Here is a 25,700-nt window from a genome sequence, read left to right on the forward strand (position 1 = left end):
AGTCTTAGCTAATTTGTTTTTATACATTTATTGTTTTATTTGTGTTCACAGCCCAGATAGCCATATTAATTGGATTAATCAATCAAATCAAATAAAAACGATCAGCTACCAGAATGATATGGAAAAAAAATATAGACTGCTGTGATACCTGGTATTCACATACACTAGGGAAACATCCTGGCAGAGGAGGATCCTGGAAATGCTGCTTCTGAACCCAGAGAGATGGGGGGCATATCAGCACCCCTCACACACTGATTCACTGGCAAATCTTTTTCTCCAGAGGTCAAGCCTGTTTATTGAGTTTGACAACACCAGGTACTCTTAGATGGCATAATTACTCATTTTCTGAATGCTTGTAATGAGGTTTTAGTACAGTTTTAATAATGGAGAAGAATGTATTCCATTTAATAATGGAGAAGGATGGCAGAATTTTATACATTCTTCAACCTTTGACTAGTTTCAGTGCTATTGATCTTTTTGGATTAGTTGGCTGACATGAGAATTAGAACTACTGTGCTATGAAGGTGAGTGCTGGGATCTACCCTAGATGTTCTGGCTTTTTAATTTCATAGATGAAATCCTGCTTGGGCTTGCAGAAGATGCCATTTTCCTCATTTTAATAAAAGTTTGTCAAGGACCCTAAAGTAATCAAATCAAATCATTATTATGGTCATAGCATTGGAATCTGAAGTAAGCTCAGCTTTACTATTTTAATTTTTCATCCTTGATCTTTGCGAAGACCCCAAATAATACCAGGCTTGAAGTTTCTTGCCTACTTGCTGAAAAAACTTCAGCAATCTTCTAGTTGCAAAATTAAATATTCGGAAGCTAGTGGCTGCTCCTCTGACATCCCCTGTTAATGATGAAGAATTACCTATTACACTAGGAGTGGGATGGTTTGACAATTCCATTACATATTACTAATAGTGCTATTAATGCTTGGTGGCTTATCAGTACAATAGGATATGTGCCATTGTCCAAATGCTTTCGGATCGGAAGAAAGTAAGACAACAATAGGAAATGTGAGTATGTTGTGCAGAGGATAGAGCTCCAGTTCCAGTATTTATTACCTCCTGACAGCAAAACAGAATTGACATAGGATACAGGTGGGTGGACTTAGTTCTGCTACTATAGATTTTATCATATTACTTGCTGAAAAAAGAAGGAACAGACTTGATTATGCTGTCATGTATGAAGTATATTTTAAAGCACTCTTAGGAGAGACTCCTTAGGAGATTAGAAAAACTGATTAAGCTCACCTGCCTTCTACGTGATGTATCATTTCCATCTCTTCACCCCTCGATCTGCCTCCTATGTTGATCTTGGGCGGAAGAAAATATGTAATATGGCTTACTTACTAATTTTTCTTATGATTTGATGAAGCATGAATCTATCAGTAGGCTCGCTTTGGCTTCCTCGCCATGACAAGACACCCCATGTTGTTAGTATTCCAGATGTATCAAGTGATGGATGTCCAATGTCTGAAAGAAACATATATTCAAGCTTTTGAGAATATCAAGGGCAGCAACTTCATTGCCTAACAAATCTTCAGAGAAGTAACTGTAAGATGTTTAGATGGTTCTCTACATGTATGCTGCCTTAACAAAATATGAAGGATGTAGCAGTAAGAGATAAGAAGAAATGTGTTTCTTTACTAGGAGTGGGACCCATGGATAGAATCTCACTAAACTTGTGGATAATGTTAGTCAACAACATTTCTTCAGCACAGAGCTACTGGACTATGACCATTTCCTTACTTGTACATAACTAAAACTTGCACTTACAACCTTTTTTATCCTATGTTCCTTCATTTCCCTTCATTTTTTTTCAGCCCATAAATGAGATAACTTGAAGTCATAGCTGTATTTATGTGAGAGGAGTCTGCCACTCCCTGGCTTCCTTGATCTGTTGTGTTGATTACCAGGATTAGCACAGATTATGAATATGCAATATGCCATGAGTTTTTCAGTAGCTTAGTTTTCAGGTACCATGGGAAAATATACAGCTTATGGCTTGAACCAGAGATGGAATCCTGGTGCATTTTATATAGAATGTGAACCCCTTGATCCAGGAAAGATGAAACTTTAAGTCCTTAGATCAGTGGTTCTCAACCTGTGGCCCACAAACTCCTGGAAGTTCACAATGTCATCTTAGGAAGTATGCAAAGACTTCAGGAAATGTTATGATTTAAATATTGAATTAAGTTTTGGTATGTCTGTGGCCATGGTCCATGGTGAAGAAAAGATTGAGAACAATTGCTTTAGGTGTTCATACTAACCACAACTAATTCAGAAGTTATTTGTATTTTTCTGTTCCAATTTCTATTGCTTTGAATCTCGGTTTCTTTATATACACCTAAGTATATAAAATCCTATCACAATTTAGTAGATTAGGTGTCAGAAACAGGCCCCAGGCTCTTGAGTCAAGTCTTGCAGCTGAGACAGAAAGATTGAGTGGGCCAAATCAATTCATTACACTCTTCAAATAAACACTATATACTAAAGGATGTTTTCTTTTCATTTCCATCTTTCCAACCTTATTATTATATAATACGAAAAGAAAACGTATATGAGAGGGACAGGCAAAAGTGGATTGGTTTTGCCTTGAAAAATGTCATATTGTTTTATACATTGAATATCATTGTATTTCCAAACTGCTTTCTTCATTTCTAATCTATTTGTATTTTACGGATCCACTGGATGTCACCCACTGAAATACCATTTATCTTTCTTTTTTTGACACATCTATTTCTGCCCCTTAAAAAAAAAATCACTAAAAAACCCTCAATGACCAACCCTTCCTTTCCAAAACCTCTCTTAGTGTAAAAATCATCCATCTAGCAAAGCAATTATCAACCTCTGGAGTGTGTGGTATTCCTTTAAAACCAATTCCCTAGAGTGATAAATATGAAGAATATTTCCCAGTCTCTTGCAAAAAGTCAAGTGTGAAAGCAATCAAGGCCACTTCTGTGTTTGTATGCTAAAAGCATTTCCTGTTCATGAATCTATTTACAGAATTTGTCTGCTGTTATTGAAGGGGGAAAAAAAAATCTAACTAGTCTCCCAAATGGCAGTTGGCCATGAGAAAGAATTGGAAGGACAATTTATCTCCTCAGCCACTTTGAAGCCTTTCAGCTTATTGGAGATCCCTTGTCTAATGAAATTAATTGAATACATCTATACTCTGGATACTTCAGCCTGAAGTTCAGTTTTCCCTCTTATTTATAAGTTGCTCTGAAGCCACTTATCATTCCAAGCTGGCAAATGTCAGTGAATAATAATACTGTTAAAAAAAGTGCCATGTATTCCTGTTGAATGAAATGACACAGCTATTTCCGAAAGCATTCTTCTTATAAGTTGTTGCATATAAGCATATCCCTTTTACAATGTTTCTATAGAGAACCTGTGGTGGTTGATTTCCCCAGGGTTTAGATAGCAGGATAAGCCAATTATGATTTTTTTCTGTAAGCATGACGTACAGTATTTCAGCTAGTCTAAAATGTGGGAAAATTCAGTCTTATGTCTTATTTGATGGGATATGCCTTAGATTCGACCAAATCTCACACCAAATTGGCCAATTCAGAAAGATCCTGACTTTCCTGAAGCATCAGAAATGTAACGTCCAGATATTGTGGGAAGGTGCCAAGTATGTCAATGCACCAGAACAAATCAAGAAATGAGGGAGGGAGGGAGAGTAGTTGAGAGAAAGGAGAGAAATCGAGTTACTGACAATCTACTTTGCCATCAAAGGAAAGAGTACCCAGCAGCTTTGTAATCAATGTACTTTGAGAAAAAAAGTCTTCCATTTTGTACAATATTTTGCTGCTTAGAGCTTTTGTCTCTTTGCTGATTCTTCTCTTCTGGGCAGGAACATTCTGAAGGGCTCTAGAAGAGCGAAAAAACAATGTTGTGTTCCTTTTAATGTCCCTAATTTGTTGCAATCAGCCTGTATCCCTATTTACTTATCTCTGAGGCTGTTGCTTTCAGGTACAGCTGCTTACCTACTTCTATTTCTTTTCCAGGGTGCTCTCAGACAGAAAGCTGGTTTGCTTTTGCCTTACGAGAATTATTAGCTGTTCTCAAAGTCATCTTAATGAAACACACTCAGCAAAACCGCAGGCCTTTCTAGTGCTAAAATAATCTTGGCCTACTTAAAATTCCACGTTAAAGTTTGTTTACTCTTAATTTTCAAGAGCAGAACAAACAGTTAGAAAATATAAGATGATAACATCTGGACCACAGCTCTGGCACAAATGTTCATGATTGTACCATGAGGAAGAGGAGGAAGGGGCTTTGTCTGAAAATTTTCTTAACTGTTATGCAGTTGAAATATTGCAGGGGAAAGAAACATTAGAAGTGGGAGCCAGCTTTTAAAAGAAATATTCTTGATGCTGATGCTTTTGTGAAATAAAAATGAAAAATAAGGATGAGGGCGAAGGTTCATTCTCTGAGCTTGTGGGTTACTACCACAAACCAATGCACACATCAAGCAACCACCCCACCACACACAAAAGAAGCAGTGTCCATACTCTGTTCAGAAGGGCCAGGACACACTGCAGCACCACAACACTAAGGAAAACGGAAGAGAAACAGCTGCTTGATGTCTATCTCCGTAACAGCTATCCAAAATACTTCATATTCCAACACACAGCACCCAAATCACAGTATACCACATACGGCCAACAACCACACAAAAGCTAACTCAAATACACAAAAACGAGGTCAGAAATAACAGCCAGAATCTTCCAACCCCTAGGAATAACAATTGCCCACAAACTCACAGCGACACTCCACCAGGAATTATCCAGAACCAAAGACAAAATACAGAAGGATGAAAGAAACAATGTAACCTACAAAATCAACTATAACCATTGCTATCAATTTTAAGTGGGACAAACATCACATCAATTAAAAATCAGGATCCACAACACCAGCTGGCAGTCAAATGCCATGATAGCAAATCCTTAATCTCTACCTTCACCAATACCAAACAGCACCAGTTCAATTGGAGCAATACAAAAATCAGCAATGCTACCACCCACCACGTTCGTGAGTTCATTGAAGCTTGGCAGTCCACAAGCAATCCCATCAACAGACATATTGACCTACAACCAGCCTACAAACCCCTCAGAATCCAAATAAACCGCCCTGCCAACCAGAGACAACACTGGCCCTCAACTAACCGACCCCCCTCCCAGCAGTTCATCTCCCAATAACCCTGACCTGATGTAATTTCCTTATAACAAGAGCTATCACAAGACCCATCACAACATTCACTGATGACTCACAGCTGACCCATCATAACACTTGACACACCCACACCTGAAGCCCTTATAAAAAGAAGAACACTGACACTAACATCCCCTAAACTCCACTGAAGATGTTACTTAGCCAGGTAACAAAACATTCAGAAACCAATCTATCACCTTGGAGAACAAACCATCATCCTAATCCTATACCCAATCTAGAGATATTAACCACTATTGCAATGAAAAATAAGCTTTGTTTAGAAAATAAAATAGGGATAGGAAGGCCTTGATTACTTCAGTCTTTCCACAGCTAAGAGCCTATATTGTGCTATGTCCTGTTATTGAGAAAGAGTCAAGTGAACATCTGAACTGCATAGTCAGTCAGAAGAAAAAGAGAGTTGAACTAGGAGACGAAGGAAATGGTGAAAGCTCTGAGAAATTTCTTACTAACAGGACACTCCTGAGAATACTCTGGGCAGCTAACAAAACAGACAACAAACAGACAACTCTAGAGTGGACATATTAATATATATTACTCAGATATAATGTACAATATAATAACTGTTCTTGATTAATCTAATTAGTTTTTCTTGTTAACTATTTGTCGTCCTATCATTTTCTTGAAACTGGCCCTGCCAACATTTTGGTATGCACTCCACAATGCATTCCTTATAGACCAAACTTGCCCCCCTGCTCCAAGTTGGCAGAAATAAGTTGCCAAAGCACTAAATCAATTGTTATGAGTGAGTGAAGTAGTTGGCAAGAAATGCTTGTTGAAGGAAAGCATTCCAGAATGCAGGAGAAAGAAAAGAGGCAAATTATTTTTTATTGGCTTTCCAGAATACTTGGCCTACTTCTAACCTCATTTGTTGTTTGCATTCATTGCAGGGACTGTGTCTGTCTGGACTTAAAGCAATCCTTTTTCTTACTTTGTGCTTGGTTTTTCTTTTTCTTTGATGCTCCTGTAAATAGTTCTATAATACATCTGCCTCTTTTATTTTTAGTCCAGATGAAATGCCCTATCCCTATTTGTCTTGTTTGACAAACACTAAAATCAATTAAAATGCAATTCTATTTCAATTCTGTGTTCCCAAGCATGGGCCTTTTTAAATATATAGCAAATCAATACAGATTGCACATTGGCTTACCTGCTGAGCAGGGGTGAAAAGCACACTATAGAAAGATGGATTAAAGAGGATTCGTCTGTGTTTTTGAATCTGTATGCACCTTTATTTTGTGGTGAGTAAGTTGATGAATTCACGAGGATTAGACTGAATTAAAGCTTTGTCGTTCATAGCAAAGGCCTGGCACAGTATTCTCTACTCATTTTCTGTCTAAAGCAAAAGTAATGTAATAAGTTTGAGGTTGGGAAAGTAAAATGTGAAGGTTGTGAGAGGAATGTTTTAATTGATTTAGATCAGAAAAACTGAGAACAGTTTCCAAACCAAGACCTACTGCAGTGGCTTTTCTTTGCCATCTCATTTTTAATAAAGTTTTCTGCAGAAGATATTGTTACTTGGGAATATTTTTATGATATGGGAAGCAGGATTGGATTATTATAATTTGGACCACAGTATGGAGGAAAGTGGAACATGTCTACTATTTCTCTAGAAGTCCAACGTTTCCTCTCTACTGTGGATTCATTCATGCAGGTCACCTAATGAGATAAAAAAATAATCTATGATGCGGGACAGCTTTGATAATTGATTCAGAGCATTTGACCTATGTAGACCATCCTTAGGTACTTCTGTCAACTCATAAAGTTGCCATGGTGAGGAAAGGGGGGGGGGAGCACATTCTACACATACTTTTGGCTCGAGTCGGATCTCAGATTACTACAGCAGGCTTGGGAGGGGTGCCCTTCATTGAGGAATGTGATTTATGACACAGATGGGGAGGGAAGGAGCAGGGGTAAAGTTTAGCTATAATTCAAATAAGGCTCAGATGACTGCACTAAGGTCTTGCTAAAATGGTGCTCCTAATAAATGACTAGTTTTCTTTTGAAACTTGGCTCGAGACTCATGAATCAATTGTTTGTTTTATTTGTTTGTTTATTGGATTTATATGCCACCCTTCTCCCAAAGGACTGAGGGCAGTGTACAACATTAAAAAAACACATATTAGAAAAGTAAAAAAGGAAATTAAATAAAGTATCCAAAAACAAACCCAATTAATATTAACAATAAAAATTTAAAAATTATATTAAAATTAACAATTAAATTAATCATTTATTTTATTTTGTTCAGGCCAGGCTGGATTGCTGGAAAAGCCAATTTTTTAGGGTGCGTCGGAAGGACCGGAGGTCAGGGATTATGCAAAGCTCCGGGGGCAGCTCATTCCAGAGGGAAGGCGATTAGAGCATCTTTCGGAAACCTGACAATTTCATTCCTAAAGCATATAGTTCAAGGCAGTTGTGAGTTCACCATTTAGATTAGCACAATGGTACTCTCCAGTCAAGATTTTTAACTTTTGCTCCTTAGTATGAATGCTGTGCTATAACAAACACTGGCAAATCTTCCCTTCCATTCATAGAAGTTGACCTTTCAGAATGAAAGATATAATCTTCCAAAATAGTTATAAGCAAATGTAGGAATGCAGTCAAGCTGAATGTTAAGAGTGAAGGACACATTGACTTGCTGATCCACTTGATACAAAACTACAGTGAGGTCACTGCAGTGTCATTCAGACTTGAAAAATGGCACCAGATAGTAGCCAAAAGAGGAAAGGTAGTTAAGACTGATGAAGTGGAACTACCAGCTGGCCACATAGCAAACATAAAGACAGCAGTGATGATATATGTAACACTGCCAACTGCCAGCAACATCAGGAAGAAGTATAAGAACCTGGAGAAGTACCAGGGCCTAAAGAGGATATGGAAAATAAAGGCCAAAATAGTCTAAGTGATGGTAGGAACACTTAGGGACTGTGACTTCTAAGCTGGGAGAGTAGCTCCAATAGACTGCAGGAACAACATCAGAGCTCTCTGTCCAGAAGAATGCAGTGCTAGGAACAGCTAAGATGCTGCACTGAACCCTGAAATTACCAGGCCTCTGGTAGAGGATCTGAAATTGAGAAGATATATAACACTCATAGAGGTGGGAAGGGAATATTAATATGATAGGACAAAGTATTAATACACCAATATCATCTTCCTGTATGAAATTGGTCATACACTGCTCCTGGTGGTCACTAAATGGCAAAAATATAATAAAAATAATTAATCTCCTACTTCCTACCATTATAGGTATAGAGGACCTTCAGCCTGGGGCATGACAACTTGCTTTTAGCCTAAGAGCTTAAAATAAGGAAATCAGGCATACCTTGCTTAGTCCTGATTTGTACAATTAGCAAAGAATGGTATAGATAGAATATGATTTATGGCCGTCATCTACATGGAATACTGATGAGAGAGAGAAACCTATATTTGTCTTAACCTGTTTTATGACACAAGCTGATAGCCTCTCTTCTAAATCAGGAATGTTTCAGCCTTAAACATTCAACTCGCTTCTCTGATTTTATGCATTCAAGATGCATGATGCAATAATAATCTTTAATAACCCGAGTGACCATGGTAGCTATGAATGATAGATCTTGTGGTCAAATGTATTTGAAAGGTACCATGTTGGGGAAGGCTGGCCTTGAGAAGGGTCTGAACATGCTCACAATTGCCCCATCTCTGAAGGGTAAGATGATGCATAACTCTGAATGAGAATCCCATGTCTCTGTGTGAAAATTATAAAAAAAATAAACAAAATGTTAGATTGTGATGTAATTTTATTCCCATTAGTTGGGATGTTATTGCATACTCAACAATCCCATATTTCTCCCATTTTTTTCACAAGGTCTTTCTATAGCCTGAAATCCCGTAAAACTACCACATTTGTAAAATATACACATGTTGACATGTAGAGATTATGCACTGGTATCTACTAAACTCTTTTTTTGGATTTCCCATTCCCAAGCTATAGCTTATATTTGTACAATGGTCCCGTGTTCAACTTCTGTTGTCTCCCATTGTAAAGGTCTCAAATTTTGGAAAGCTTTGCCATGGAAAGTCAGATTAGATCAATGTCCTACTCAACCTGCTGCCCTGCAAATATGATGGACTACAACTTCTACTGTAGGATTTAAAACATTGGCATTCAAAGCATTTGGAGCATTCCAGATGTGGGAAAAGTGATACATTATTGTCTTAGATTAAAGTTTATCCCTGGCTAGGTAGCTTGATAAACAGGAACATTTACAGCACACAAGTTATCCACTTCCTTTAATTGCTTGAAAAGTGTCTCCTGGGCAGTGGAGAAAGGCCTAACCTCTCGGTTTAAACTTCTGTTTAAATTGTTCCAGCCATTCTTAGCAGGACAGGAGATGGTGGAGCTCGTAAACTTTGATTGGTTGACAGGAAGCCTGTGGAGTTTTCTTCTTGTTGTTCTTTTAACCTTAAGAGTTTTGCTAAGAGAAATTAACAGCAACTGTTTGGAAAGAGAAGTTATGATTGCAATATTTATTGTGAGAGTAGACATTTAACACCTCACCCCACTCCTTTGGAACAGAGGTTAGTAAATACTAAAACTGATAGATATGCAGAAAATCTCGAAGCACCTGCTGTTAGTTCTTGGCTAATTCTTCTCCTTACTGAAAGCCCGGCTATTCTGCAACTTCTTTACTGCTACTATTATGAGCTTTCAGGTAGTGACATTCAAAGACATTAGGAGAAACCCAACTCGTGGCAAGCACTGAAAAGCAGAGGCTACAGCACGCATCACTTTCCTTGTTCTCTCTCGCTGCTTTTCAGTTCCATGGTAGATGCGAAAACAAATTATTGCTGGGCACAGCAAAGGTCAGAGTTGCCATCAGCTAAGTGAATAGTCAGTGGTAATGGTCAGGCTGACATTTTCCACTGCTAGCTCAGTCACCAAGAGAAGTTGCTTTCATTAGCAACTGGGCTGGGATTTTGTAAGAACATTTTATATTCCACTTTAGGGAGGTTTATGACAGAATGAGGAGGTTTCCACTGAACTATTGCTGACCTGCACACCAAAGGAAGGCAAAGCAGCCATTATAATTTGTAGGTATTCTTAAAAGCAATAGGATGCAACAGCATCTCCAGGATGCATGGAGTTACACACACTCAGGAAGCCAGCAGTATTCTTTGAATTTAGATTGTGTATGAAATGTAGCACATGGAGATGGAGATACACCTTTGATATTTGCCATCAGCATTCTACTGCCAATTACCAACTTGTTTCCATAGAGTAAGAACCTAAATATATCCATGAATAGTATAACTTTCCCATGGTGGAGGCTTTTCAAAAATCCTCCAGGTAGTCAGCTATGGCACAATCCTGCTGTGAGCGGAGTATTCCACTTTCTCTTCTTCTGCCTTTGTTTGCCAGAGTATAACCACAATGTATCATGTCCCTGATCTGTTGTGCATAGGTAATCCGAATTAATGCATTCTGGCTGACTCTGCTAGGTTAGTGATCAGTGACCTACTTCAGCAATATCATAAATGGCATGAAAATGAGTAGGATGTGGGAACAGGCTGAGAGAATGGGCAAGGGGCTGTGGGAAGAAGACTGGAAGAAGAATCACTCCACTGAAGTTGGAGGTGGGATGGGGAAATAGATCACACATAATACTTACTGCTCAGTGACTAAAAGAGGCACTCAAGAAACACATGCAGTTGTGGTCCCCAACCTTTTTGGCACCAGGAACTGGTTTCATGGAAGACACTAGTACTCTTCCATGGCCCTGGACCTCTGACGTAAAGGATCTTCATTCAATGTACATCTCTCAGGTGACATGAACAGGGACTGTTCCAGTATGGCTCTTTCAGATTAATCAGTAGTTCAGAGATAACATCTTCCTCATCTGTATCTATGGACAGGTGTGTTTGGGTTATTGCCTTCTGCTCCTCTCTGGCAACAATTTTAAAAGGTCCATCAGGGAAGGTTTCAACTTAAGGAAGATGAGATTTCCTCATTGAATCAGCATTCAGATATAAACAGTAGGATATCCCCTTGTGACCGGCTTCAGAGACCAGTGTTATTCAGGAAATTACTGGATGTTAAGACAAACATGCAAGTGTTGTCAAGCCTGGCCAGTTGGCTACCCCAAAGTGGAGTTGGTTCCATTGCCTTGCTTTCCTTTAAATTACTCACATAACACAAAATGGAGCGCTATATACTGTTGGCTAAGTCAATAGGGAACAATTGTTGGCTTAGCCATCTATACTGCACCTACGAGGCTGACATAAGGGCATGGGAAATTCCATACCAGTATCCAAGCTATGGTTGATGCTGGTACAGCTGTGGTATAGTATCTTCTTTTGAATACAGCTTTACATTCTTCTTATCCATGCTATTTCCACAATCAGAAGCTCATTCTAACCGAATAAAATTATTTAAAAGCATTTATAAAGTCTTGAACATTCACTGATCTGGTGATGGAAGGGAGCCCCTTGAGAAGGAATTATGTGTACTGTTCAGAAACAACAGCAAAACATGAGTGAGTTGGAGAGAAAAAAAATGCAGAGGTGAAGAAATGCCTTGTGAACTGAAGTTTCCTCTGAAACATTTACATACATATCACATTCACATAAAAAACTTTAGCTCTCAGGCTTATAACATGCTTCACAATATACAACTTTCAATTTTGTATTCTTTAGAATTGTTTGATTAGAATTTCAATCAGCTTGGATGGAGACGATGGGAATTATAGTCCATACCTCTGGAGGCTTTCACTTTCAGGAAGATTATCACATATCACATATCACTGATAGAAACATTGTAAAGATTCCTTGCTTTTTCCTGAATTCCTTTTGGTAGATGGCCTCTATATAAATTTATTGTCTTTTCCTCTTCTTTCCTCTTCCTCCTCTTCCTCTTCCTCTTCCTCCTCCTCCTCCTCCTCCTCCTCCTCCTCCTCCTCCTCCTCCTCCTCCTCCTCCTCCTCCTCCTCCTCCTCCTTCTCCCAAGCATTTTTCCACAGGTGCAGAATCCACTTTTTGGATCAATTAATGACATTTCAAAGTATCAAATACAATAAAAAGATCCAACCAAATGAGCCACATGGCCACGTTAATTGTATACTTTGCTTTAGTCTTCCATGTTTGCTATCAATGTTAAAGTGATTGCCAGTGCAGGCTATGGTGTGGAGTGCTGGTCATAGAATGTGGCCATAAATCTTCTAAAAAACCTATCAATTTGATCAAGAATGTTGGATTAAACATAGGTACCACTTTTAAAACAGAAGACTGGAAGTTGTATTCATTTTAATTATATTTTATACCACCAAGTCAAGGGTATCTTATATCATCCATCAAACTCTAATGCAATTTGTTCCAACAAAGTAGACATGTTAACTTGGATAAAATTTGAAATATTATTAAGAATATAAATTCCTAACTATTTAATGAAATTAGAAGGGATCACAAACCACCTCTGTATATGATATTCTGATGAGACATCTCACCCTAAAGGAACTAAATTAGATTTATCTCAATTAACCTTATATCCAGAATATAAGCCATATGACTGGATTTCACTCACTAGGGCTGGTAGTGAAGAACAATTACTAATCAAGTAGTACAGGACGTCTATATATCATTAGCATAAAGAAAAATCTTGTATTCGATCTTTGTCCCATTTATAATAGAAGATAATCTAATTTGTATTTTAATTGTACTAGGATTAAGTTAAAAAGTAAAGAAATAAGGGGTGTCCCTGCTGAATAAAACACTGTACCTCCTCATGTCTGCTGTTGGAAATGGCAGAGATCAGAAATCCACTGATATATATTTCTCCTGTGGCTTGAAGATACTTAAACTCAAACTGCTTCTGAATTATCCTTTCTCATTTTTCAGATGCTACCTTGATATGAGAAGTAATGGTTTAAGTATTATTTAGAATAATAACTATATGAGCAGTACCTTTATTAGATCAACTGAAGCGCTATAAAATTACTGGATGCATTAGAGCTTCAAGAACTTTTCATGCAGCAAGCTGGTTACGAAAAATAAGAGATTGGGATCTAAAGGAAAATGTGGCTGTTTCTGAAACTGTGTCTATAACATTGAATTATATAAGTAAATGGAGTGATAAGGATCTTTTCTACATGCAAACTGAATAATATTAAGTATGAAATGTTGGGCTGTGACTTTCCAAATGGACTGAATAAATAAGCAATGTTTTGGTTTTGGAAATATAAACTCCAGCTATGAAAGTCAGAGAAGAAATTAATGTGTACTTATGCAAAACTTTAACAAAGAAGAGGTAGAAAAATAGACACTGAATTTTGATAAAGAGCAAAAACCTCACAGGCAGTGATGGATTTCAAGAAATCTCAAAGTTTTGCTTTGATAATATTCCATGCTTATCAATATGCTTATAACAGGAGTGTCAAACTCGCATCATCATGTTGTTGTCACATGACATATCACAACTTCTCCCACTTTGCTAAAATGGAAGTGGCCAGTGCATGATGCATCCAGCCTGTGGGTCTGTGGGTCGCAAGTTTGACACCCCTGGCCTAGAAAAACTCAAATGCAGATTCATAATGCACTGAGTCAATCAATTCTTTATTATAATTGTTGAACTGTGTACAAGATATGTTTCTATCAGAAATGTGCATACACACCAGGGGTGGGTTTCAACCGGTTCGCGGCGGTCCCCGCGAACCAGTTGGTCGGCGAACCTGGAAGTAAGTAACTTCCGAGAACGGCGAAGGGCCTGCCCGCCCGCCCACGCTTCTTACCCGGTTTTGACGAGTTCTGCGCTTCCACGCATGCGCAGGATGCATACAGCACCTGCGCGATCTCCAGGAGCAGCTGGAGCATTGCACAGAAGCTAGTACACATGCGTGCACTGCGTGCGTGCACGAGGACGCCGCTGGTCCCGTTCCAACCGAACCGGTTGGAACGGGGAGAGAAACCCACCCCTGATACACACACACACAGCTGTCCAGATGAAGTGCCTTATAATATAGCCCATCCACCATGATACTCAGTAGGAATGAGCTAATATAGTAGCTTAAGTGTTTTACACACTGCTTCCCTTTAATAAAAGAAATCTCAAAGCAGTTTAAAATTGATTTCTTTACAGTCAGCATTTTAGACCAGACTAGATACTAATCACATCCTCACTTTATTTTGGATATTAAAAAATACAAAAGCAGAAAGGAAATGTGGTATTTTTATATGTTAAATTAGGCTTAGTGTCACTTAATGTATGCAGGTAGATAAGAAAAGATGGGAAGGAATACTCATGTACTAAACAAAAGCAAGTCCTAATCATCTACTATGTTGTATACTTGTTAACCGTTCAATTAAAAAAAACCCAATAAACATAAAAATGTAAAATTAAGCAGCCCATGATTCCAAATGGTTTTTAAAATATGGCTCTTGGTAGCAAAACATTGACATACAGTAGCTGGGATGTTTGCAGGGGTAAGGGTATCAAAAAAGTCAGGATGTCACAACACATAGAAAAAGATGGAGTGACAGAAGAATATATCTGTTGGTGTGGCCGGGCCCGTGTGTGTGGGGGGAACTACAGGTTAAATATAAGGTGTTATAAGATGCAAAGGGAAGAGGAAGATTGGATCTACCCAATTTGAAACTATATTCTGCAGTTGGATGTTTGGTTGTTTGCTGGGTTAACCTAACCTACTATATCAGATCCCTCCAATCCTTCTCACTCACAGTATGCCTTTGGGGTGGTGTATGTAACCCTAGTCAGGTTAAGTGGTGGGATGCTGCTGGTTGAACAACCGGTTCGGTGAGCATGCATGCTTTGCTCATGTGTGCAGCGCTGAAAATGGAGCATTTAGAAGCTCAGCTGATTACCTTCCAAGTCAGCAACGGTAAATAAAACAGCTGGGGGTGGGAATCAGCTGTGCTGCACAATTGAGATGAGCTAGAAAAAGGAAATAAAGGACAGAATAGAGCAGGGGTGGGGGAAACTGATTGCCGGAGCTATGGGTCTGAACTGGTAGAATCCCACCCCTGGTCAGGCTGGGAGATCTTGGCCCTCTCTTCCCCAATTCCAACACAGAGTGAACATCAATAACCTTAGATGGGAAGAGATTGCTGGAAGGGTCAGTTGTACATATACATAAATATACATACTAGATGTGTACTGTATTTTAGAGAGGTGAGATGTTGGGGAAAGGACAATTGCTATCCTGAGGATATCCTAATTTTGTGATTCAGCAGAAGTCATGGAATTGCATGTACAAATTTTAAAACAGTTGACAATGCTTCATTTCCCCCCACTGATCAGCTGACAGTATAGAACAGAGCGGGAACTGTTTTTTGAGAACTAAGGAAATTGACATTTTTAGCTGTTTATTAGTTAGGTGTGGAGTCCTTGGTGTTCTCTGAGCTTGGCTGTTTGCTTGCAGACATCTCATTACCCAAATGGATAACATCTTCAGTGCTGATGAATGTGTGTTAGTTCTCTGTTTATACACAATAGCTTGCTCTGCCAGTATTAGTATAGGGTTTTTTTCCTTGAATTTATAGGGAAATTCCTGGAAGCTTGGGAATTCTGGATTCCTAGCTTGGGATTCAAAAAAATTCTAGGGAATTCCTGGAAGCTTTGCATTCAGAAAAATCAGCCATGTAGAGATGAATTACATTTACACAACAGTCAAGAGACAATAAAGAAGCTAAAAAGGAAACAAAAAGATCAGAACATATCCTCTCCAGCAACCAAGACACAGATAAGCAGAGACAATCAGACAGAAGAAATAATCAATAGTCGAGGATATCATCAAAGAGGAACCCATATCTTCACCAAACCTGGAAGAGCAGAGCAAAGCCCACACTGTCAAACACTAGCTGGGTAAGAAAGGTCTGCAAGCAAACAACCAATTTCAAAGAGCACCCAGGGTTCAATCCTGGGCTATATATTTTGTCTTCTATTGGAATAATTATTTTTGTATTAGACTTTCATCCTGCCTTTATTGTGGAAGCCCAAGAGAGATTACAAGGTGTGTTTTTATGCATGTGTTGGTGCAGTGGTTAGAATGCAGTACTGCAGGCTACTTCTGCTGACTGCCGGTTGACTTCAATTTGGCAGTTCAAATCTCACCAGGCTCAAGGTTGACTCAACCTTCCATCCTTCCAAGGTCAATAAAATGAGGACCCAGATTGTTGGGGGCAATATGCTGATTCTGTAAACCGCTTAGAGAGGGCTGTAAAGCACTGTGAATTGGTATATAAGTCTAAGTGCTATTGCTATTGCCTTTGTCTGCCTGTCTTTCATTTTTATTCCATAGCAACTGGCCGCAACTGGCCCAATGTTATCCAGTGACTTACCAGGGCTGTAGATAGATAAAACCTTGGTTTTTCTTTGTCTAGCCTAATACCTTAACTAGCAACTCTCCATGCAACATGCTGCCACTAGTGAAAATTTACCGAGAATTCCATTGACCTGCAACATTCTGGTTCCAACAGTTGGAATGGCAACATTTGGCCTTAATAGAAAATAAGCAGTGATATCAGTTCTAAAAGTTCATACAAATTAACACCTAAAGCTGCAGATACTTTGGAATTTTGTTCCTTTTAAAAGATGAACCATTCCCAGTGCTTCACCCTTTGACATGCACACCTGCAAGTTCTAATGAAAAGTACTCTAATACTAATTTAAGTAGCTGCCTTTGCTGGAATTTGTGGGCCCGCATACTTTAGACAAGTCGTTACATATTCTTTGTTGTGGCCTTGTAGTAACATTGAAATACATAATATATGAATAGTACAGAGAACCCCTGGTGGGATCAGTAGCTTCTTATATGCCCCTAATGTGTATGTCAGATAAAAATGCTCTGCCTCTGAGCAAAACGGAGGAATAAAAACAATGTTATGGCAGGATACCATCCCCCTGGCATAGCTCATAAAGATCAGTGTGACTAACTCTAAAGAATAGTCACGCTCAATTGTTTGCTTTCATTGCTTAAGCTAATGTTGCACAGGGACAAATATGGGCTGTATTGTTCTCAGTTCACATTATTCTCTCTGTCACCAGAATGAGATGCCGCAGCATCTTTAGACTTGAATTCTTCCCATTAAACATTCTTCTGAATTCAGAGCATGGACTTTTTTTTTGCAAAAAGACTGGAAATGTAATTGGAGAAGTGTATTTATATTGAGCCTTTTGCCCTGAGGGTCTCTTGGTTTGTGTTATGTGTTTCAGAACTGTCAGTTTGCTGGAATCTGACTGCAAAACTTAACTATTGGGTTATGGTCAATCCTGCGGTGTAGTAGGACACATTTTCCTTCTAAATAGAATATAAGTGGGTTAGTGGGAAGAATGCAAGTTAACTTGGGATGTTGATGGGATGCTTCATTTATTTTTCTCTTCAGGAAGTTAAGGAAGCTAAATGCAGTTTCTTCTGCGTGGCCAAGCAATGATGCATTTTCTTCTCACTGAGTCAGGCAGTGAATTTCCGTTATTGAACATGAAACTAGATTTCTCCAGTTCTAGTCCAACACTTTAACCACTAGATTGTGCTGACTTTCTACAATCTTTATGCAGCTGTACCCCAAATTATTCTGGGGAACTTTGAACTTGAAATTTGGAAACCTCTGCAACCTGCAACTATCACATAAAGCATTTGTGGTATTTAATTTCAATCTTTGAAATTGGTTGTTTTTTCTTGCAGACCTTTCTTACCCAGCTAGTTAAAAAATAAGTGTTTGACAGTGTGGACTTTGCTGGAGAGGAATTCACTGTAAATTAAATAAAAGGTGTTTATCGGGATGAGGATTTGGCTTTGTGCTGCTGGGAAAATTTAGGTCAGAATAATTGCATGAATATCTTTGCAGATGAAATATTCTGCCTAGGATCTATTTAGAGTGAGGAATGGTCAGTTTCAGAATTTGAAAATGCATGGTTTTGGGTCTGGATTTATCTAACGTTTCAAGAACCAGACCTCTCTTTTCCTTATTACAGCCAAGCATGTCCCTTTTATTTTTGTTTGCAATTCAGTTTACCACTCCATGTTCAATGCTAAAAGGAGCGCTATAGCAGAGAAATCAAGGCTGTTATTGCCCTGGATCAAGATGTGAGCTAAAATGGATAGTTATATTTAGAATAAAGAACACAGACTCATACAGCTGGAAGGGATCTTAGAGGTCTTGCTCAAGGCAGGAGGCCTTATACTATCTTGGTCAAATGGCTGTTCAATCTATTTTTGAAAATCTCCAATGACGGAGCATCTACAGCTCCGGGAGGCAAGCTATTCCACTGATTAATAGTTCTCACTGTCTAGGCTGGATCTTTCTTTAACTACTGTAGCTTTCACCCATTACTTCTTGTCCTGCCCTCAGGTACTTTGCAGAATAAGTCAATCCCCATTTGTTTGTGACCCAAAGTTATTTGGCTTAGGTGGGATATGAAGATAATCACAAAACTACTGTCAGAAGTAATACAATGAGTTAATGAAGATAACACCCCCCCATCCTCCAAAATAAGACAAAGGAAAGGGAGAAAAAAAAGCAAAATAAAATCAAATAAATAATTCTGGCCCATAAAATGTCTTCCAGTATGCAAATGCCATGGTGGAATCATTGTATTTAATGAGATTGTTAACTAGGTTCATTTCTGGCCTTCCTTCCTCTTAACTGAGTAGCATGTGTCTGTTTATATGGTTTTAGTAATTAATTACTTTTTTGAACAATGCAGTGGAGTGGATTTTAAAACGTGGAGGAATAAATTTCCAGTTATTGGGAGTATAAAGCTGTCATGGGAAAAGTTTGTCTAAGATACTGATTTGCAAACATTCTGAGAATCTCTTTAGATTCATAAAAATGAGTGAGGATTCCAAAGATACTTAGTTTATGTGGATGGCATATATCAATATTTACTATTTCAGAAATTAAAACTTAGAAATGCTAATATATTTATTTGATTTTGCAGATCCCCCAAAAAGGTCTCAGGCTGTTCTTTGAGAACTGCTGCTCTAAGCTACCCATTTTCAGCCTAAACCCAATTGTGCAGAATTACTGGATGGTTTGTTTAGCTGTTGTCTAGTTCTTTCTTTGGTGTAGGATGTATGGCTTCCTAAGTAGGCTTTGGTGTTAAAAGATAAGACTTCTTAATTTAAATGATGAAATTATTGGTTTCTCTCATCCTGAAAACATGGGGTGTCTCAGAGGCTCCTTTTGGTTATTTCTTTTGTAATTTATATAAACACCTAATAACGTTTGCTGTCCTTTGTAGTGTCATGATCAAAACCAGAAAACCTATAAATTGAAGGAATGAGAGTTCTTCACCATTGCTGATGATCTCAAAAGTGAAGCGAGGATTCAACTCTGCTTAGAAGCTGGGGGAAGCCTGAATTAAGCTGGCCAATCTAACAAATCTATGTGGAAGAGGAGGAGAAGATGCTTCTGAAATTGGCAGCTGAAGAAAACATAGCACTTGCAAAAAAAGGGGGGGGATTATTCTGCACAAATCCTGTATAACGGTCTAATATTGTTGCAATGCATTGAAAGCTATTTCTTTCTCATCATTTTACTAAATGAACTTAACTTTCTCAGCTTGTCATATTTGCTAGGTTGAGCACACCTAATGAACAGGATTCTAAAAGTCACAACTCCAGCCAGTTTCCTCCTTGGATCAGTTTGTGAGGATTACAGGATGAACTGAAAATGGGAGAACCCCACACTGCAGGGCAATGAACCACAACAGCCATCAACAACAGCCATTCTTTTTGGCTAGGAACTTTCAGGAACATTTGGATGGAGGATTGCTGATGATGGGAAAGCAATTTTTTTTAATTTTTTTTAACTTTAAACTTTTTTTAAAAAAAATTATTTTTTATTTTTCAAATATAAACATTTCATCTTTCCTTGAACAGTGTGTTATCTGGGTACAAATATCTCTGCACAACAGCTTTTAGCATTTACATCATTCACATTAATATTATTTCTCTAATCTTAAAATTGCAATATATTAAGTAATTGAACATTATTAACCTATTCATTTTCCTTTTAACATACCTTCTAATAAAAATACAATACTAACATTGTATCATAATTATCTTCCTCATCATAATACTAACAATTATCATCTTGTCTATACCTCTATCTTAACATATTTTGCACTCTTTTTAGTTTTCTTCCCTCATTTCCAATTTCCCCTTTCCCCCCCTCTAACCATTGATAAAATATGGGAAAGCAATTTTAAAGACCAATGCTTTTAGACCAGTTTCTCTGTCTTCTCCTAGGACATATCATTGTGTGTGACAAAACATAAATGGCTCAATGCTATGCTCAACACTTTTAAAAGTCTTTTGTATCATGAAGATGAAACCATTTCTGGTTTCAACTAGTTGTTATGTCTTTATATGTACAGTATGATCAGTTCTACATGTGCCACAGATTCACAGGATTTCACAGTAGTAACAGATAAATATTCTTAGAAGGTGATGTCATAATGGCTAACTATAAAAGAAATATGATGAATACTGTATATTCTAAATCAATTGATATGGGGCACTAATGAAGCCCAGTAATACTAGGTGATGTTCTCTGTGAATTGACTGTGGTCTAAGGACAGGGGTATAAAAATGCAGCTCAGAAGTCACATAGAGCCCACTCACATCTCTTCTGCACTCCCCAGTTCCCTCAGGAATCAGGATCCAAATGCCCAGCCCTTTTTTGTGTTTGGACTTTTTTGGGGGGAGGAGAGGGAAGAAGACCTCTTCAAAAAATTGATCCCAGCCCTATTCATTGTTGGAAAGTACTACTCAATATGGCAGAATATTTCAAGAATGGTCCTTGGTTTTAGGGAAATTGGGAACTCCCATCCTACGATCCAAAATAAGTCTTCAGGATTTGTTTGGCAGATAAGTCAAAGATTCCTGGACTGGCCAAAAATTTATATGCTGCCAAAGGAAAGGTGGTGTTTGGGCCTCTGGCCCCATTGTTATGCTTTGGAATTGAAGAAATGGGCAGCTAATTGCATCACTTATCTGAAAAGGCATTGTGAATTAATTTTCGTGTGATCTTATCTACATTTCCATTTCAGATTTTGAATTGCCTGTGTAATGGGGCCACTTTGTGAAAGGCAGGTGGTTGATTTAGTGGAGAACAGTAAGAAAAAAAGATGTTGCACCCTGCATGCATAGGTAGAACGTTAAGGGACTCCAAGGCACATTTATTCTAAAATGAAAGGAAGGAGCCCAATTGCAAACATGCAAATCTGTATGATTTATATCCTGACTGGTGCAATCAGCCACAATCATGAAATCCACTTAGCTGGATGAGGACTCCAGCTACATCTTTTTAATTAGGCTGTTATCATATTCCATTTAATCCTCAAATCAATTCCTGTATTTAAAATTAAGATGCTATGCCAATTATGTAAAATTAAGTTTTATCAGTAAAGTAAATAAACACCGAAGCATGCCAGTTAGGGTAATATAATTAAAAATGAAACATGATATGTGTCTCCTATCTTGCATTGGTGATGATGTGATTACCTGGGCATTGAAAAACATATTTGCATTGCTTTGGCTAGAAATTAATAAATGCTGGTTTTTAGCTATTAGTTACTCTGCACTTTTAACATGATGATCTTTAGCCCAGATATCCCAAGGTAGGCAAGTTTAATTAACAATTATTAGATAAAGTGCAAGCTGAATTCCTAAACCTCATCATTCCAGATGTGTCAGTGTTCCTATTATCAGAATTTCAAGCTATCGTATTTCAAATTGGCCATGACGCTTAGTAATTTTGAGAGATGTAGTCCAAACATAGAATCATAGGGCTAAAGTATTTGGAAGGCACCAGAAATGAGAAAGCTGGGATACTTTTCTATTATTTATTATGAAGATTGGTTGCCCAGTCAGACAAATGTTTAGACTGGATTTGGCATTTTGTCCACTTATTGAGTTCTTCCCAAGGACCTAGGATAGGCAAATATTCTGAAATAATATTAAAAGTATCATTGCAGGAGGGTTTTATTGATTTAAGTAAAACTCTTGTAATTAATTGATGGTAATTTTTGTTGATGCTAATGGTATTCAAGTGGTGCTCCAAATGTTCTGGAACTGCACCCTATTTCTATTAATATTACCCTTTTTTATAAGGATGTAAGCTGAGTAGCATAGTTTTTTGCAGTTCCGCTGGTGTTATTGTAGGAAGCTGCAATTTGTTGATGTATCTTATAAAATTATTGGACATGGTACCAAATGCCCCGATGATAATGGGTATCACTGTTACACGTTTCATCCATAATTGTGTAATTTTGATGGCCAGGTTGCGATATTTCATGATTTTTTCTAGTTCTTTTACTTTGACTCTGGCATCTGGTACCACGATACCAATAAATTGTACATTTCTGTTTTTGACAACTGTGATATAGGGCATGTTGTGTTCCAAATGATGATCTCTTTGTATTTGAAAGTCCTACAAGATTTTCACCTTCTCATTTTCGATAACTTTTTCCACTTTATGTTCCCATGACTTTCTGGATACAGGTAAATCATTTACAACAATGTGAAATCACACTGCAAGTTAGTTAGCTTGTGTTGGCCTCCATTTGTATGGAGTTCTTCCCTAAAATATAAAGTATCATAATACCCAGACAGTCCTTGACCAATAACCACCATTGAGACTAGAATTATGATTTTAAGTCATGGTGGTCATTGAGCAAGACATCAATATGACCACCTCACTTAATGACCACAATCCTGACTTTTCCCCTTGGGATTATTAAGTAACTGCACTAGTTGTTAAGTGAAGCATGGAGTCCCTAAGTGATGGGAAGACCCTGGGAGAACTGGTGGAAACCAAGGGACAAATTATAGCACCTCCACAGCTGACATATGCCATGCTGTGAGCTCCCAGACATCCCCCACTCCCTGAGCACAGTTTCTCACCCACCCTACAGCTTCACCCACTCACCTACCCCTATTTATCCCTCACCTATCTACCCCTATCATCCCATCTCTCTGGATCCCTTGGGCCTATCTCACATCTCTCTGGGTCCCTCAGGTCTTGAGCATCTTCCCGCCATCATGCTTTGCTTCATTTACCTTTTCTCAAGATAATTTTTCCTAAGATAACCAGCTAACCCAGTGTACAGTCTTCCTATATAGAAGCTATGTGGTTCCATCCACTATTTTGGAAGGGTTCTCAGAATCTGAGAATTCTTCAGGGATCAGAAGAAATCATTATTTATGTACCAGCCTGCCAGATGTCCAGCAACTTCTTTATTGGAGCTACATTCTTAGTGGAATTCCCTATGGTGGGGGAATTCAGGAGACTTTAACCTGTTATTCTTGGCATGACCTCAGAGGCAATTTGGCTGTCCATAGCCGCCATGGTCCTGACTCAAGTTTTATTTAGTCAAGCTCACTCCACGAACCACAGATTAGACTTGGTTTTTAATTTGGAACAATGGCAACATGATCTAGAGGTTGGGGACATTCCCATCAGATCCGTTCTTGTTGGCTTTGGAGTTCAGTCACTTTGCATCCACTCATTCTTGGTGGAGAGTCTAAAAGGACACCATTGTCTGCCATGTGTTCACTAGTGCGTTCAGACTTTTGTTTGGTGGCCACTTTTTTCACTTAAGGTGTCATTCTAGTATTAGCTTGTCTATGCGAACAAGCAAGAAGCTGCTGAGACTTTTTAGTGAAATCTATGAGGAAACCTGCCTAACAATTGCTTGCAAATAAACTGCAGAAATTCAGACGCCCCTTCCCTCAGCAAGAGAACATATAGCCCCCAGCTCCTTCTGTAGCTTTCTAATTTCTCAGTACCCAAGCCAAGCTCATTTCCAATCCTTCAGGTTTAACCTTCTCTAAAATAACTGCAGCTACCCATTCCTTCCTAAAAGCTAAGACCTAAGCATAGTACACAAAATTGTCTGCAACCACATCCTACCTGTCAACGACTACTTCAGCTTCAACCTCAATAATACATGGGCAAACAATAGGTACAAATTCAAGGTAAAATGCTCCAAACTTGATTGCAGAAAATATGACTTCAGCAACAGAGTGGTCAATGCCTGGAATGCTCTACCTGACTCCGTTGTTACATCCTCAAACCCCCACAGCTCCAACCTTATACTGTCTACCATGGACCTTACCCCATTCCTAAGAGAACCAACCATAAAGGGGGCATGCATATGCACACCAGGGTGCCTACCGTCCCTGTCCTACAATCCCATTTATTTGTATTCATTTCCTTTGTTCATGTCCATGTTTATACTTATACCTGTTATCTTGTATATGTTTGACAACCAACCAACCAACCAACCAACCAACCTAGCTAGCCAAACAAACAAACAAACAAACAAACAAACAAACAAACAAACAAACAGAACTACACCATTCCTTATGGTTATTGTCAGTGTTACTGTTGCAGAGGTCCTTTTCTCCAAACAAGCGAAGGGAAATAGAATATTAAAATTGCCAACACAATCATATTGGTGCAGCTCTACTTTTCAAGGCTTCTGGCTTCCTCTTTGTTGCTTTTTGTATTCTTACTATCTTCTGGTTCAGTGTAACAGCTGTATTATTAATGAACTTCTCTTTTTATTGCTTTATTGGGTCCTGTTTTCTACATGAGAATTATCCAAGGAAGAATTATTAATTCCCTTCCATTATTTTTAATTTTCTTTTTAATTGTGAAATAGTGCTGTGTTAGTCTTCATGAGGTGGGAGGGAAACAAGCAGTTAATTAGAATTCATGTGCATTATGGTTGCATTTCACAATTTTTTCTATCTGGTACATTGAAGATTATGTTGTAAAACAAATATATTTAATAAATGCCAGTTCATTGCAACACAGCATGGCTTTCTATAAAACAGGAAAATTGCCTTCTTTTCTACAATTTTTGCATAGAGTTATAACTGGAACTCATTAGTTTGTCAACACTCAATGGCTGCTCAGTGTGTAAGAAGCCATCTAGCCTATTATTGATGGTATTTTAATGGATTGCATAATTAAGGAGAAATATTTGCACTTTTATTAAGATCACTTGGGCAGGATTTTAATAACCATGCCACTGCCAATGTAGCAGGTAAATAAGATATACCCTTTTCATAATAATATTTATATTAAATTTTCCTTTAATCACATTTTATAGGGCTATTAGCAATAAGAACATAGGCAGAAACAACACAATGTATTTCTCTTCTAAAATGAAAGCTTTCAGACATACCATTCAGAGCTTGTCTTTCCTAGAAAGAGTTTGATGCATTATATAGCTTGGTCTCTATTTTGTTGCAAGGACATTCTATGGCCATGATGGTTTCTGTGGATAAATAACAATCTACAAAGCTTAGGATTTTAGGAAGGCTAATCCTGCTGCAGAAAAATCATGAAACTGCATCTCACTTACTTTGGCCCTGTCATGTGGGGGGAATTCATTGGAGAAAGCTATAGAAGAGTTAGTGGTAAAAGGAAATCAAGCTGTCAAAGAGCATGGTG

Source organism: Thamnophis sirtalis, unplaced genomic scaffold (genome assembly GCF_051295495.1).
Source record: "Thamnophis sirtalis isolate CommonGarterSnake01/CBP01778 unplaced genomic scaffold, rThaSir2_p1.2 scaffold_6, whole genome shotgun sequence".
In the NCBI taxonomy this organism is placed as follows: Eukaryota; Metazoa; Chordata; class Lepidosauria; order Squamata; family Natricidae; genus Thamnophis; species Thamnophis sirtalis.